General features: G+C 45.7%; 1 protein-coding gene across 4 annotated transcripts in view; it reads right to left on the bottom strand.

The window, feature by feature from the left end:
- LOC141265511 (serpin B6-like) overlaps positions 1-4,397 on the bottom strand; it is a 47,099-nt gene extending 42,702 nt beyond the window's left edge. For 2 of the 4 annotated variants that reach the window (XM_073678681.1, XM_073678680.1), the window contains exon 1: positions 4,211-4,397. The gene's annotated coding sequence lies outside the window, so the exon portion shown is untranslated. The remainder of the gene's footprint in view (positions 1-4,210) is intronic. The other 2 variants (XM_073678679.1, XM_073678678.1) reach the window with 2 other exon arrangements.
- Positions 4,398-15,690: the final 11,293 nt, after the last annotated feature.

The following is a 15,690-nucleotide window of genomic DNA, read 5'->3' as shown; positions in this document are numbered from 1 at the left end:
TGAAGGTAACGGCAGGTGAGTATTAGACAGGGCAGGGAATTTATATTTAAAGCACCACCCTAGTGGTGCAATGGAAAAAAACTATGGATTGGTTAATCTATATTATATGGCCATGCTCTGCCCGCATCTCCCGAGGCCGGCTGGCACATAGAAAGGTTTTACTTTAGAGATAGGACCACCCTGAGTGGGTACACCTTGTCGCCATGGGATGACATACCCTTTTTTCATCAAAACAGTGTCAACTAAGTATCCTTTGTTTTTATTTTAGGTTCTGTCAATATTATATGTTGCACTTTATTACTTGGCGATTAAAACTCCTTTGCGATTTTTTTTTTTTTTTTAATTATACTTACTCTGTACGGGTTTTCCAAGCTCACCAGACTTATTTTTTCTTTATATTCTTATTAATTATTATTATTATATTTTAAAACATTATTTCCTATTAGAAAAACTAAGAGACAGGCGTGGCATAATACAACAGTTAACAAATGTAAATGTTAACACTCCTGTACTCCCTCTAACTTTCAGTTACACCCCATGGATACCTTGATCAGTACTAACACATTGACTAACGGGTTAAACAACCAGCATTGCAGATTTCTCTGGCTTTGTAGTGAAAGTGTTTTACATGAACTGCCTACTGCACCAGACTATTACAACACAGGACAGGAATAGAATTAATAAGCTTAAATTGTCATAAATCTATCACGGTCATTCAAGAAGAAAATGGCAAGTAACTTTAAGACTAGTCATCCAAGTTACATTGGTCCATGCAGCAGTTTTAAGCTATGTTCACACCCAGGTTTTTGCAGAATTTTTTTAAGCAGCCAAAACAATACATTCAAAATGCAGGTTTTGCTGTATTTCTGCAGCATTTCATTTTGCGGTGGATTACATGTGTGATTTGTCTACTGAACATGTTTAATGAAATTAGTTTTATTCACCAAGAACGCTGCAAAATGCTATTTTTTTTTTTTTTTTTTTTGCACTTTCTCATTACTATCTGTGGGTGTAAAAATACTGACAGAATTGACATCCTGCAGATTTCAAAGACGCAACTGGACAACCACCTCTCAAGTGATAAAGCGTCCATAATAAAATAAAACGAAAAAAAAAAAAAACACCACATACCATCCTCACAGATCAGTGCAGTTTAGGTGTTCCCACTGCAGGCAGGTCAAGTGATATTGTTTCGTCACAAGACCACTGCAGCCCACTCACAGCAGCAATTAGTACAGGTATCTAAGGGACTAAACAGCACAGTTAGCCTTCGTGCCCACGATGCAGAAATGAAGCAGAAATTTTCCTGAGCATTTCTGCATCTTCTTGGCAGAAAAACGCATGCGTTTTTTCCATGCGTTTTTGACGCGTATTTACATGCGTATTTGCCATGCATTTTTCCAATGCATTGTATAGGCAATAAACATGCAGAAACGCACAAGAATTGGTCATGTCCGTAATTTTTCTGCGAGTAAAATCTGCACAGAAAAAATACGGACCATGTGCACAGAACTTGCAGAATGTTATAGGAAGTCATGGGATAGGGTATGCAATGCGTTTCTGGAGCGTTTACGCGCTGCAAATACACACCAAAATACGCACCAAAAACGCATCATGGACACACAGCCTTAGTGTAGGCTCTGATAGCAGCATCTATGTGGCTAAACAGCAGCTGTCAATTTTTGACAATATCTAACCCTCAACTGGTGAGGTGGGGTTTGCCACACCCCAGGGAATTTTTGTTCGGCTGCCATTCATTGAAAAATGCTGGTATGAGGAGATGTGTCTCACTAGCTTCCATCCATTTGTGGGTGTCAAAAATTTGTTATACTCATGTGTAATCAATCGCCAATAAGAAAACGATTAAAACAAACGTGATCTTTGCATTTTCTGTAAAAATAAGATTTCTAAACACTGGGGTATAGGAAACCCCACATCACCAGTTGCGTGACAAAAACCCCACCTCACCAGTTGAGGGTTAAAGCGAATCTGTCACTCGTTTTTTCGGATATAACCTACGGCCACCACCTTTCAGCCCCATGTGACAGTATTCTATAATGCTGTATATGTGACTCTAATTCGCCCTGTAGGGCAAAAAAAATACCTTTTATTATACTCCCCTACAGAGCAGTCCAATGGGGGTTACTGGTCTTGATCCGGTGCCTTCTCTCTTGTGATGCCGTCCTCCTTCTGTGTTTCGTGTGGATGACGCATCCTACATCATCCACACAGTGTTCCCCCTTTGCGCAGGCGCACTTCTCTCTGCCATGCACTGGGAAAGGTCAAAGAAGCGCCGGCGCATGCGCACTGCAGTACTTTGCTCTGCCCTTCACAGGGCAGACAGAAGTGCAACAATGCAGATGAGCGCAGGGGAACAATGTGTGGAAGACGTAGGACGTCTCCTCCACATGAAACAGAGAAGGAGGATGGCATTGCAAGAAGAGAGGAGGAGCAGGATCAAGACCAGAAGCCCATTAGACCAGACCACATTGTAGGCAAGTCTAATAAAAGGTGTTTTTTTTGCCTTACAGGGCAAATTGGAGTCATATTTGCAGCATTATAGAATGCTGTCCCATGGGCAGAAAGGTGGTGGCTGTAGGTTATATGGGAAAAAATGGTGACAGGTTCCCTTTAAAGGGTTTTGTCCAGTCTTCTGATAACAATCTCCCATCACTCTATGGCAGGGTTCCCCAACTCCAGTCCTCAAGGCTCACCAACAGGCTATGTTTTCAGGATTTCTTTAGTATTGCTCAGGTGACAACTGCATCACCTGCACAGGCAATAATTCCATCACCTGTGTAACAGTAAGGAAATCCTGAAAACATGACCTGTTGGTGGGCCTTGAGGACTGGAGTTGGGGAACCCTGCTTATGGGACTGTACACTTAGAAATGTTGCCATTGTATTGTGCACTTGCTGTCTAGATTTATGGATACTGCTGGTGAGAGCAGGCAGCAAGTTTGTGATTTGCATACATGTGGCCACAAGCCGACTAGACGTATTGTATTGAGATTAGCCAGGCACATCTAGTCTAAAAATGAGTGGAAGTATGCAAAACAACTTTTATCAGAAGACCAGACAAGAAGCTCATTGCACAATACATTGTGGGCTGAAGATTGGGTTAGCATGACCGTAACCATCACCGCCATCTTTGTACTCCTATGCAAAGATCTTGCAGTGTCTCAGAAGATGACTAAAAATGGAGAAATATACATATATGTATAAAAGAACCCTAAAACTTTAACTCAACCCTTTTTCCCCCATTCAGAAAAAATGAATTCTAATGACTAATAATAAATAAATAAAAAGACAACTAAGCATGTCTGGTATTCTTCAGCATATAATTGTCTGATCTTTCAAAATAAAATGTATTTAATCTCTACAGAAAAAAAATTCTAAACACTTTAATTGCTGTTTTTTTCTGGCAAAATCACCGACCTTAAAAAAAAATGTAATAAAATGAAGATCAAAAAGTCATATTTACCCCAAAATGGTGCCAATAAACAAGTTATGGGCGTGAAGAACATGGGGACACATTCAGGTTTTTTTTTACATTCCAAATATTGAAGCAGCAGTAAAATCTAAATAACAAAAGTGTCCTCCTCCACTATTTTCCCTATTTTGCGGGGGATTTTTTTATGTTATTCAGCAAATTATAAAAATTAAAATTAATGGTGCCCTGCAGAAAACAAGCCCTCGTGTGAGTATAGCGACAAACAAAAAACAATAATACATATGGCTCTGGAAATAGGGGAAAATGGAATACGGGGCTCTGGAAACAAAAGCGCAAAAGTAAAAATGGACCCTGACAAGAGGGTGCGAAAAGATAAAAGCCATGACAGTAAGCGGGGGGAGATGAGGACCCCAAGATCCGCTTACAGGGACCGATCTACTCTAAGAGCACCTACAGGGGGAACATCAATAAACTTTATAAATACAGGTGAAGAAGATAACAAACAATCATGTACCTGAGGACCCTGGTAAATATGACATGTCCCTCACACTGTGGAGACGATATAAGGAAGGATAGCTGGGAGATGTAGTACTACACTGAGGTATGAGATCATGCAGCTTTCTGCCTACTTGCTCTTGCATGTAATGAGACCGGGAGATGCACAGCCCATGACTTCTGTCACTGGGTGATTAGCACACGGCTCCACTAAGAAATTACATACAACTAATTAATAAGCGTGTAACAGCTCCTCACTCACCTGCGGTGCTGCTGGGTGTGCTGGGACTGCCGGGAGTGCTGCTGGGAGTGCTGCTGGGAGTGCCGCCGCCGCCTGCAGTACAGTCCAGAGTACTAGTGAGAACAGCGCCACAGACTGCCCTACCCGTGCAAAGACAGCAGGAAGTAGTCACGTGCCTACCCAGGGCGGCTGCAGAAGGCGGACAAGCTTCAACCTCTGTACTGACGGCATGGTCATGTGACCGCTGTGTCACCAGTGTGGGGCGAGTCGGGCTGGAGCTGGTTATACTGGTGTCCGTGTAGGAGGCGCTAGATCAGACCTGGTGATTGTCAGTTCTGGATGAGCAGTGCGGTGTACTGTGTCTTATTCCCAGAGGTGTTATACCTTGTTATACCTAATAGCAGCACAGCTATGTATATGTGTAGTGTGCATGTGGCTGAGCGGTGTGTGTAATATGCAGCACAGCTATGTATATGTGTAGTGTGCATGTAGCTGAGTGGTGTGTGTAATATGCAGCACAGCTATGTATATGTGTAGTGTGCATGTAGCTGAGTGGTGTGCGTAATATGCAGCACAGCTATGTATATGTGTAGTGTGCATGTAGCTGAGCTATGTGTGTAATATGCAGCACAGCTATGTATATGTGTAGTGTGCATGTAGCTGAGCGGTGTGTGTAATATGCTGCACAGATGTGTTTACATGTAGTGTGCATGTAGCTGAGCGGTGTGTGTACTATGCAGCACAGCTATGTATATGTGTAGTGTGCTTGTAGCTGAGCGGTGTGTGTAATATGCAGCACAGCTATGTATATGTGTAGTGTGCATGTAGCTGACCGGTGTGTGTAATATGCAGCACAGCTATGTATATGTGTAGTGTGCATGTAGCTGAGCGGTGTGTGTAATATGCAGCACAGCTATGTATATGTGTAGTGTGCATGTAGCTGAGTGGTGTGTGTAATATGCAGCACAGCTATGTATATGTGTAGTGTTCATGTAGCTGAGCTATGTGCGTAATATGCAGCACAGCTATGTATATGTGTAGTGTGCTTGTAGCTGAGCGGTGTGTGTAATATGCAGCACAGCTATGTATATGTGTAGTGTTCATGTAGCTGAGCTATGTGTGTAATATGCAGCACAGCTATGTATATGTGTAGTGTTCATGTAGCTGAGTGGTGTGCGTAATATGCAGCACAGCTATGTATATGTGTAGTGTGCATGTAGCTGAGCTGTGTGTGTAATATGCTGCACAGATGTGTTTACATGTAGTGTGCATGTAGCTGAGCGGTGTGTGTAATATGCAGCACAGCTATGTGTAGTGTGCATGTAGCTGAGCGGTGTGTGTAATATGCAGCACAGCTATGTATATGTGTAGTGTTCATGTAGCTGAGCTATGTGTGTAATATGCAGCACAGCTATGTATATGTGTAGTGTTCATGTAGCTGAGCGGTGTGTGTAATATGCAGCACAGCTATGTGTAGTGTGCATGTAGCTGAGTGGTGTGTGTAATATGCAGCACAGCTGTGTTTACGTGTAGTGTGCATGTAGCTGAGCGGTGTGTGTAATATGCAGCACAGCTGTGTTTATCTGTAGTGTTCATGTTGCTGAGCGGTGTGTGTAATATGCAGCACAGCTGTGTTTATGTATAGTGTTCATGTTGCTGAGCGGTGTGTGTAATATGCAGCACAGCTGTGTTTATGTATAGTGTTCATGTAGCTGAGCGGTGTGTGTAATATGCAGCACAGCTATGTATATGTTTAGTGTGCATGTAGCTAAGTGGTGTGTGTAATATGCAGCACAGCTGTGTTTACGTGTAGTGTGCATGTAGCTGAGTGGTGTGTGTAATATGCAGCACAGCTGTGTTTATGTGTAGTGTTCATGTAGCTGAATGGTGTGTGTAATATGCAGCACAGCTATGTTTATGTGTAGTGTTCATGTAGCTGAGCGGTGTGTGTAATATGCAGCACAGCTGTGTTTATGTGTAGTGTTCATGTAGCTGAGCGGTGTGTGTAATATGCATCACTGCTGTGTTTATGTATAGTGTTCATGTAGCTGAGCTTTGTGTGTAATATGCAGCACAGCTGTGTTTACGTGTAGTGTTCATGTAGCTGAATGGTGTGCGTAATATGCAGCACAGTCAGCTGTGTTTATGTGTAGTGTTCATGAAGCTGAGCGGTGTGTAATATGCAGCTATGTTTATGTGTAGTGTTCATGAAGCTGAGCGGTGTGTAATATGCAGCTATGCTTATGTGTAGTGTTCATGAAGCTGAGCAGTGTGTGTAATATGCGGCACAGCTATGTTTATGTGTAGTGTACAGTAAATGAAGCTGAGCGGTGTGTGTAATATGCAACACAGCTATGTTTATGTGTAGTGTTCATGAAGCTGAGCGATGTGTGAAATATGCAGCTATGTATATGTGTAGTGTTCGTGACAAAACAGCGGCCCTCAACATTAATTCCCAGGCCACAGTACAAGTAAATGGTGACAAGACCGTGGGCTGAAACAGTGCCTACTCATCTAAGCAAGTTAAAACAGGAGAAACACTTGAGTATGCTGGCATAAAAAAACAAATTTTATTGTAATATTAGAAGACAATCATCAAGTAATAAATCACAATGCACATAATGGATTGTAAGCTGCAGTGTGCCAAACAGAACAGTGCCACAGGAAGCGAGAGGAACCAATTGTGGTTTATATCAGAATAACAGTAAAACAGGAGAGCAATCAACATATTCAGTACGACTATATAACAGAGTTCCAAAGGCCATAGTGGGTTAGTGTAACAGGACCCAAGTAGAAACTACTCCAGGTCAGACCCCGGTCACAGCTGTTGACCCACACTGGGGAATGCAGGAACAGGCAGGTTAGACTGGCATACAGGCAGGTGGGTATTGGCAAGCACGGCTGGTATGCAGACAGGTGGGCACTGGCAAGCACGGCTGGTATGCAGACAGGTGGGCACTGGCAAGCACGGCTGGTATGCAGACAGGTGGGTACCGGCAAGCACGGCTGGAGTGCAGACAGGGAGATACTGGCAAGCACGGCTGGAGTGCAGACAGGGAGGTACTAGCAGGTTGGAGCATAGGCTGGATAGGGTCCATTACACACTGGGAGACAGGAACAGAGCCGCAGATGCGGTAGACAAGCAGAGTAAAGCAAAACCGCTGGAGCGGAGGACAAGGCAGAGCAGAGCCGCCGGAGCGGTGGACAAGGCAGAGCAGAGAAGAACCGCCGGTGCGGTCAGCAAGCAGAGCAGAGCGAAACCGCAGGTGCGGTGGACAAGGCAGAGCAGAGCGAAACCGCCGGAGCGGTGAACAAGGCAGAGCCGAGAGGAACCGCTAGTGCGGTGAGCAAGACAGAGCAGAGGGAAACCGCTGACGCGGTGAGCAAGCAGAGCGGAGCAAAACCGCAGGTGTGGTGGACAAGGTAGAGCAGAGAGGAACCGCCGGAGCGGTGGGCAAGACAGAGCAGAGGGAAACCTCTGATGCGGTGAGCAAGCAGAGCGGAGCGAAACCGCAGGTGCGGTAGACAAGACAGAGCAGAACAGGGCTGAAGGTACAGGCAGAGAGGACAGGGCTCTGTTCACATGGAACAGACTGGAATGTGCAGGAAGATGGCTAGAACACAGGAGGTAGATACGGAGGAAGGGAAAAGGGACAAGCAGAACCAGATACACACAAGGTACTTACTATGAAGTAGCGAGTGGACACAAAACTCACAAACAGAAGTACAGAGACAACGAGTTGGAGTTAGGTGCAGGTTCAGATACTGCAGGAAAAGGGAAGGTACGGACATAGAGACAAACAGGTAACAGGCTAGGATACAATTCAGACAGGAACTGCTACTGCAATGAGATACAAGAACGAGCCTGGGTATACAGCCCCCAGAGTGGTGGAAACAGACTAGAAGTCACAGGTAACAGGTCTGGGTATACAGCCCCCAAGAGTGGTGGAAACAGACCAGAAGTCAGAGATAACAGGCCTGAGTATGCAGCCCCCAGGGTGGCAGAAATAGACAAGATACAGGACAAGACCTGGCAACTCAGAGGCAAGAAGCACACTGATAGTGTTGCTCAGGTACCTCCTTCTGGGTGGAGGGGGTTTAAATATCCAGAGACTCACAGCAATAGGCTGGGGACGCATTAGGAGTGCGCCCACAGCAGCTATAAAAATCAGGAAGTAACTGGGCCGCTGCCCTAAGCAATCAGACAAGAGACATGCACACAGCATGAACTGGAGCAAGGTTTTCAGGCTGGACTGACAGGTAAGATTGCGGTCTTGCATAGTGGGAGGTGGTGCACTATGCAAGCACGCCGCCAGGGATGTTACAGTGGGTGTGTAAAAAAGCGCACCCCGACGCGCGTTTTGCCTGTTCTTTGTCAAGAGGCGCATAGGGACTGCACCAGCAGAACCTTCCTAAGTACCTCCCCAGTGTTGTCATGTGACCACAAGTCAATGGAATATCCATGGATCGTATTGGACGCATCTCAGAGCATGCGCCAGGAGTCGCACACCTAGGTCGTCGCGCTATCGGCGCGTGTCCGAAAACACGTCACAAGTGACGTACCCGGAGACGCGCAGAGAGCCGAGAGACAGCCAGGCGCGAGTGCGGGGGATCAGGAGACACCAGCGCATGCGCACAGCCTCCACAGGATAAGCAAATTCAAAAGGAAAAAGAGACACATCATATCATGGCAAAACTATGAGCGGAATAGGCGAACAGTGTCAACTGCCCAGGAGGGAGCAGAATATAGCCATATTACTCAACTCATAGTGTAACACCACGGGAAACAGGCATTATGTCATTGTTTAGGGGCACATATGAAGAGTAATAGTCCAAGAGCCAGATTGAGTCCAAAGTTTAAAGGGACCACACAAGGGGACATATGGTTCTTTCCTTGATGCCCATCCAGTAATAAAGAAGATCACTATTTCCAATATTGAGAGGCCAAAGTGAGGTAAAGGAAAGGTCACTGCTGGAGAAGACACTAAATCAGACAATAAAAACAGGGTCAACGAAAGAGTATCCCCAAGCAAAGCATAGGTCAAATCAAAGAAAGGATGAGAACCAAAGGCTTTCGTTAAGGCCCCGTGGAGCCACGGTGTTCAAATTAGCGATCCATCTGTCTCTGCGACGCCCTTGGAGCATGTAATTTATCAGTGTCTACTTGGGTCCTGTTACACTAACCCACTATGGCCTTTGGGACTCTGTTATATAGTCGTACTGAATATGTTGATTGCTCTCCTCTCTGTTTTACTGTTATTCTGATATGAACCTCAATTGGTTTCTCTCGCTCCCTATGGCTTTGCTCTGTTTGGCACACTGCACCTTACAACCCATTATATGTATTGTGATTTATTGCTTGATGATTGTCTACTAATATTATAATAAAGTTTGTTTTTTTATGCCAGCATACTCAAATGTTTCTCCTGTTTTAACATGTGTAGTGTTCATGTAGCTGAGCGGTGGGTGTAATATGCAGCACAGTTATTTATATGTGTAGTGTTCATGTAGCTGAATGGTGTGTGTAATATGCAGCACAGCTATGTTTATGTGTAGTGTGCATGTAGCTGAGTAGTGTGTGTAATATGCAGCACAGCTGTGTTTATGTGTAGTGCTCATTGCATCATTGAGACCTCTTTGATTGTGTAGTGTTGATATACTCTACTAATTATATAATCTAAGGATTCAAACACCCAACCATATTCCAGCTGTATATGCTGAGGGGCTATGTTGTAGCTATGCATCTAATTACTTAAATCAGGAGTGGGTAATCTCCGGCCCTATGGCAGATGTTATTTGCTCCGGCCCTTAGGCAGATTCCCGATGGGTGGCCGGCCCCGTCTTTCCAGCCACTTACACTTAATTCTTCTGTAGAGAGCACACGCAGCATTCACTACTGAAGACCACCATGGCGCACGCTTTACTAGATTATATCTGGACACTAGCCAGTGCCAACATCAGAACGTTCTTTGTGGGTGGAGATAGCACACTCTGCGCTCCTTTTTCATTTTTTCCTGTGATGAGTGCAGCAGTTCCATTATCTCCTATGAGGTTGTATGAAGTAGAGATGAGCGTTGTTCTACTCGAACTGTTCGCCAATCTCAAATTCGAGCTGTTTTGGGCGGTGTTCGAGCCGTTCGGCGAACACGAACAATTTGAGAAAAATTCGGCTGTTCGAGGTTATGTTCGATAACTGTTCGTGCACCAAAATCATAACTGGATTTTTTCTCAGTAATGATGAAAATTAATGTTAATACGCAGTTTGAGTGTACAGCGGGGTGGGGGGAGGGGCAGGGGATGGATCTCTGCAGGAACAATGAAGATCTCCATTTTTTTTTCTCTTTCCTGCATTTACAGTTGGGAGGTGCAATCTGTCAGCCTATCAGCAGTGCACACACGGAGCGAAGTGCTTTTTTTCACACAAGCAAGGGCATGTGTCATTGGCAGTGTATGTCACATGTCCTTGTCCTATAAGACCAAACCATTTTCCCCGTCGCCACCATTTTCTCACTGCTGCAGCTGCGTGTTAGACGGCACCGCTGTTGCTGTGTGCGCTATACCTTGTTAATTTCAAGCCAATTTTCGCACAAATATACAGATAGCTTGGGAGTAGGGAATAGTTGTGATTGCAGTCCTTTTAAGGACTAGGTTACAGCATTTCCTACGACTTTTATCAGGCAGGTCTGTGCTCTTAAATAGATAGGTTGTGGGAGTAAAGACTAATTGTAATTGGAGTCCTTTTCAGGACTAGGTTACATCAGTTCCTATCAGTTTTTGCCAGGCAGGTCTGTGCCAGTGCTGTGCAAGTTTTTTTCACAGCATTTGGCTGAATCTAGCAAAGCTAATCCTTTTTGGCCTATTGCAGAGTGTGTTAGTCAGTGGAGTAGCCTATCTGTGTTGCAAGATATACCACCTGTATATAGAATACCAATTTTTTTACTGCACCTAGTGAAGTAAAATCTTTTGGGCATAGCATCATTCTATTAGTCCATCTATACTGACCTCCATCAGGTTGCAAACTGAATCTAATTTTTTTCTGCATCTAGCTCTGAAAAAATATTGGGCTTCTAGCTGTGTGTGGGTCTTGTTCTATTAATCCATCTATACTGACCTCCATCAGGTTGCAAACTGAATATAATTTTTTTCTGCATCTACCTCTGAAAAAATATTGGGCTTCTAGCTGTGTGTGGGACTTGTTGTATTAGTCCATCTATACTGACCTCCATCAGGTTGCAAACTGAATATATTTTTTTCTGCATCTACCTCTGAAAAAATATTGGGCTTCTAGCTGTGTGTGGGTCTTGTTCTATTAATCCATCTATACTGACCTCCATCAGGTTGCAAACTGAATATAATTTTTTTCTGCATCTAGCTCTGAAAAAATATTTGGCCTTCTAGCAGTGTGTGGGACTTGTTCTATTAGTCCACCTATACTGACCTCCATCAGGTTGCAAACTGAATATATTTTTTTCTGCATCTACCTCTGAAAAAATATTGGGCTTCTAGCTGTGTGTGGGACTTGTTGTATTAGTCCATCTATACTGACCTCCATCAGGTTGCAAATTGAATATAATTTTTTTCTGCATCTAACCCAGCCAATAGTTTTGGCCTAATACCACAGTTTGGCCACTCAGCTCTGCTCGGTTACCATCCATTGTTTTTTTGTGCAAACAACTCCAGAGTTGTGAATTAGTTAACCACCAAAATGAGTGGAAAAAGGCCTGCTGATGGTGGAAAGGGGAATAGGCGTGTTGGGAAGGGGAAAAAAGGTTGTGTCCGTGGGGTAGGTGTTAAAGCAACAGTAACATCTGCAGAAGAAAGACCATCTTCCAGCCAAACTAAAATGTCTACTTCTTTTAGCGGACAATGTGATAAGATCCCTTTCTTACGGCCACGCCAATCGCTACAAATTCCAGATGAGGCACAAAAACAGCAGGTGCTTCAACGGATATCAAGTGCTCCTTTAAGTGGGCTCTCCTCCACATCAACTTCAACATCACAAATACTCCAGTCCTCAAAGGTGTCAACCAAATCGCACTTGCTTCCTCACAGCTCCCAAATCTCCAGCTGCCCGTCTGAGTATGAGGTAGAACAGATGGTTGAGTCTGCAGAGCTGTTTACTCATACTATAGCCTGGGAATCAGAGGTCGACTCCAGCACTTCTGTGAATCCAGACGAGGAAATGATCTGCACTGATGCCCAGAATCTTTATGAGTCGGATCCAGGACCAGACGCAGAAGGTTCTGACCATAATGTAGACCCTCATTCCCAAACTGTAACTCCTGTTGGTGGAGACAATGAGGAAGACGATGATAAGACTCAAATACCTGATTGGAGCGACAACTTTAGTTTTTTGTCAGGGCAGGAACAGGTTGGCTCTGAGGACGACGGGTGTGATAACACACAGGGTGATGATGATGAGGTTGGAGATCCCACTTACTGTCAATCCACAGTCAGCCAAGAGATGAGGTCAGCAGAGGAGGTGGAGGAAGATGCTAGTGACGACGAGGTCAGGTTGCGCCTTCCTGGACAGAGACGTAGTACTGGAAGCACGTCAACAACTGCATCCTCAAACACAACTCTGCCTCTCACCACAAGTCGTGGTGGCTCTTCAGGTCGCATGGGTGCTAAGCCTTGCATAGCCTGGGCATTTTTTCAGATCGATAAAGATGACCCAACTCGTGTTATCTGTAACATTTGTCAGCAAAAGCTAAGTAGAGGCCAAAAAATACATAGTTTGAGTACTTCATGCATGAACCGGCACATGGACATGAAGCATAAGTTGCAGTGGGAAGCTCAGTGTGCTACAATGCGGCCTAGCCGGCCGGGCCAAGCACCGTCTGCCATATCTTGTGCATCCGCGACCTCTTCATCCTCTGTGACTGGGGGGACAGCAGTCACACCTGTTTTGGGGCGCAGACCTGCCACCTCTTTACCCGCAACAGCCAGCGTGATTGGCAGGTCATCATTTTCTTTGGAGGTGGGAACACCAGCTGGTGTTGAGCGCTGTCCGACATCGATAGCACCACCTTTGGATCAAGGCAACCTAACATGTCCGCCTGCATCTTCCTCACAGACCGGCAGTTTGCCGGGGACACCCTTATCAACCCTGTCTAAGCACAATAGCCAGCCCTCGGTCCCTCAGATGTGGACAAGTAAAAGACCATTTCCTCCTAGCCATGAGAAAGCTAAGAGGTTGAATTTCACCATCTGCAAGCTCTTGGCTACAGAAATGCTGCCTTTCCGCCTGGTGGACACAGAGGATTTTCGAGACCTTATGTCCGTCGCAGTGCCCCAGTACCAGATGCCCAGTCGGCACTACTTCTCAAAGAAAGGTGTGCCTGCGCTCCACCAGCATGTCGCACACAACATCACCGCTTCTTTAAGAAACTCTGTGTGTGACAGGGTGCATTTCACCACAGACACTTGGACGAGTAGGCATGGACAGGGGCGTTACATGTCGCTGACTGGGCACTGGGTAACTATGGTGACAGCAGGACAAGGGGCTGCTGTCCAAGTCTTGCCGTCCCCACGAGTTGTGCGTCAATCCTCTTTATGTCAAAGTTCCTCCACTGCTTCTGCCTCCTCAACCTCCTCTCGGTCTTCCACCTGCACCCAAAGCCTGTCTGGTCATGCCACAAGCTTTCTAACTGCGCAGAAGGGATCCTGCACACCTCCTTACTATGCTGGCAGTAGGGCTCAACGTCATCAGGCGGTTTTTACATTGAAATGTCTGGGAAATGTGAGTCACACAGCTGAGGAGTTGTGGTCAGCTCTGGAGAACCAATTTCATGAATGGTTGTCTCCACTGGACCTGAAACCAGGGAAGGCCGTGTGCGACAATGCTGCAAACCTGGGTGCGGCCCTTCGCCGGGGCAATGTCACACACGTGCCTTGTATGGCTCACGTGTTGAACCTGGTTGTCCAGCAATTTTTAGCCCACTATCCCAGACTAGATGGCCTTCTGCAGAGGGCACGGTCGCTGTGTGCTCACTTCCGCCGTTCGCATCCCGCAGCTCAGCGACTTACATCTCTACAGAAGTCGTTGGGCCTGCCACTTCACCGGCTAAAATGCGATGTGCCTACCCGGTGGAATTCAACTCTGCACATGTTGCAGCGACTGTGGCAGCACCGACAAGCCCTGGTGCAATACGTTCTGACGTATAGCCTGGGCCAACGAGATTCAGAGGTGGGGCAAATCACGCTGGAGGAGTGGTCTCAGATCAGGGACCTATGCACCCTTCTGCACAGTTTTGAAATGGCGACGAAGATGTTTAGTGCTGACGATGCCATTATCAGCATGACTATTCCGGTGATTTACATGCTGGAGCACATGTTAAACAGAATTCGGAGTCAGGTGGTGGCACAAGAGGAGGTGGAGGAAGTAGAGGAGGAGGAGTTGTATGCGGAAGGGCTAACATCTGCAAGGTCCAGACGGTCGGCAGCACCAAGGCGGCAGGCATGTGAGGGTGGGGGAGATGGTTTTACCAGGGCGCATGGTAGCAGCCAAACTAGTGAGGAAGGTGCAGGAGCCCAGGAAGAAGTGGAGGACGAACTGATGGAAGACTCATCAGATGAGGGAGACCTTGATCACATTTCTGTTGTGCGAGGTTGGGGGGAGAGGACAGAGGAAGGAAGCATGATTGTTACCTCGCCACCAACACAACAGGGACTTGGTGCTCCTGGATGCGCAACACACATGAGTGCCTTCTTGCTGCACTACCTGCAACATGACCCTCGAATTGTGAGAATTAGAAATAATCCTGACTACTGGGTTGCCACACTGATAGATCCCCGGTACAAAAGTAAATTTGCAGAAATTATTCCTGCCATAGAAAGGGATGCACGCATGCAGGAGTATCAGCAGAGACTGTTGCAGAATCTTACATGTGCTTTTCCACAAAATACCAGTGGTGCACGTAGTGAATCTCACAGTTCCAACTTGCCAACCGTGGGACCGTCAAGTGTTCAGCACTCAAACCGTAACAGAACCACAGTATCTGCTGGTAACATCAATTTTGCGGAATCATTTCACCACTTTTTTAGCCCATCCTTTGCAAGGCCACAGGAGACAAGAAGTCTGACACATAGTCAACGCCTAGAGACGATGGTACAGGAGTATCTCCAAGTAAACATTGAAGCCACGACTGTGTCACTGGACCCTTGCTCTTTTTGGGCTTCCAATCTGGATAAATGGCCGGAGCTAGCCACTTACGCCTTGGAGATCTTGTCATGCCCCGCAGCCAGCGTTCTGTCTGAACGTGTGTTCAGCGCTGCTGGTGGTGTGCTGACAGATAAGCGCACGCGGCTCTCCACTGATAATGTAGACAGACTCACGTTCATAAAGATGAACAAATCATGGATCCGAAACGACTTTTCTACCCCTGTGTCATCCTGGGGAGAGTAAAAGCTTGATGATTGGTTAAAATCACCCTACCAACCGTTTTAAGCTTTCAAATTACTAATCATGTTTATCTGTATCTTGACTGGAAAATAATTTG

Source organism: Phyllobates terribilis, unplaced genomic scaffold, assembly GCF_046119375.1.
Source record: "Phyllobates terribilis strain yellow unplaced genomic scaffold, ASM4611937v1 Scaffold_4__5_contigs__length_816908805, whole genome shotgun sequence".
Taxonomy (NCBI): domain Eukaryota; kingdom Metazoa; phylum Chordata; class Amphibia; order Anura; family Dendrobatidae; genus Phyllobates; species Phyllobates terribilis.
The sequence above is the reverse complement of the archived record's forward strand: the minus strand, read 5'-3'. Positions and strand labels throughout refer to the sequence as shown.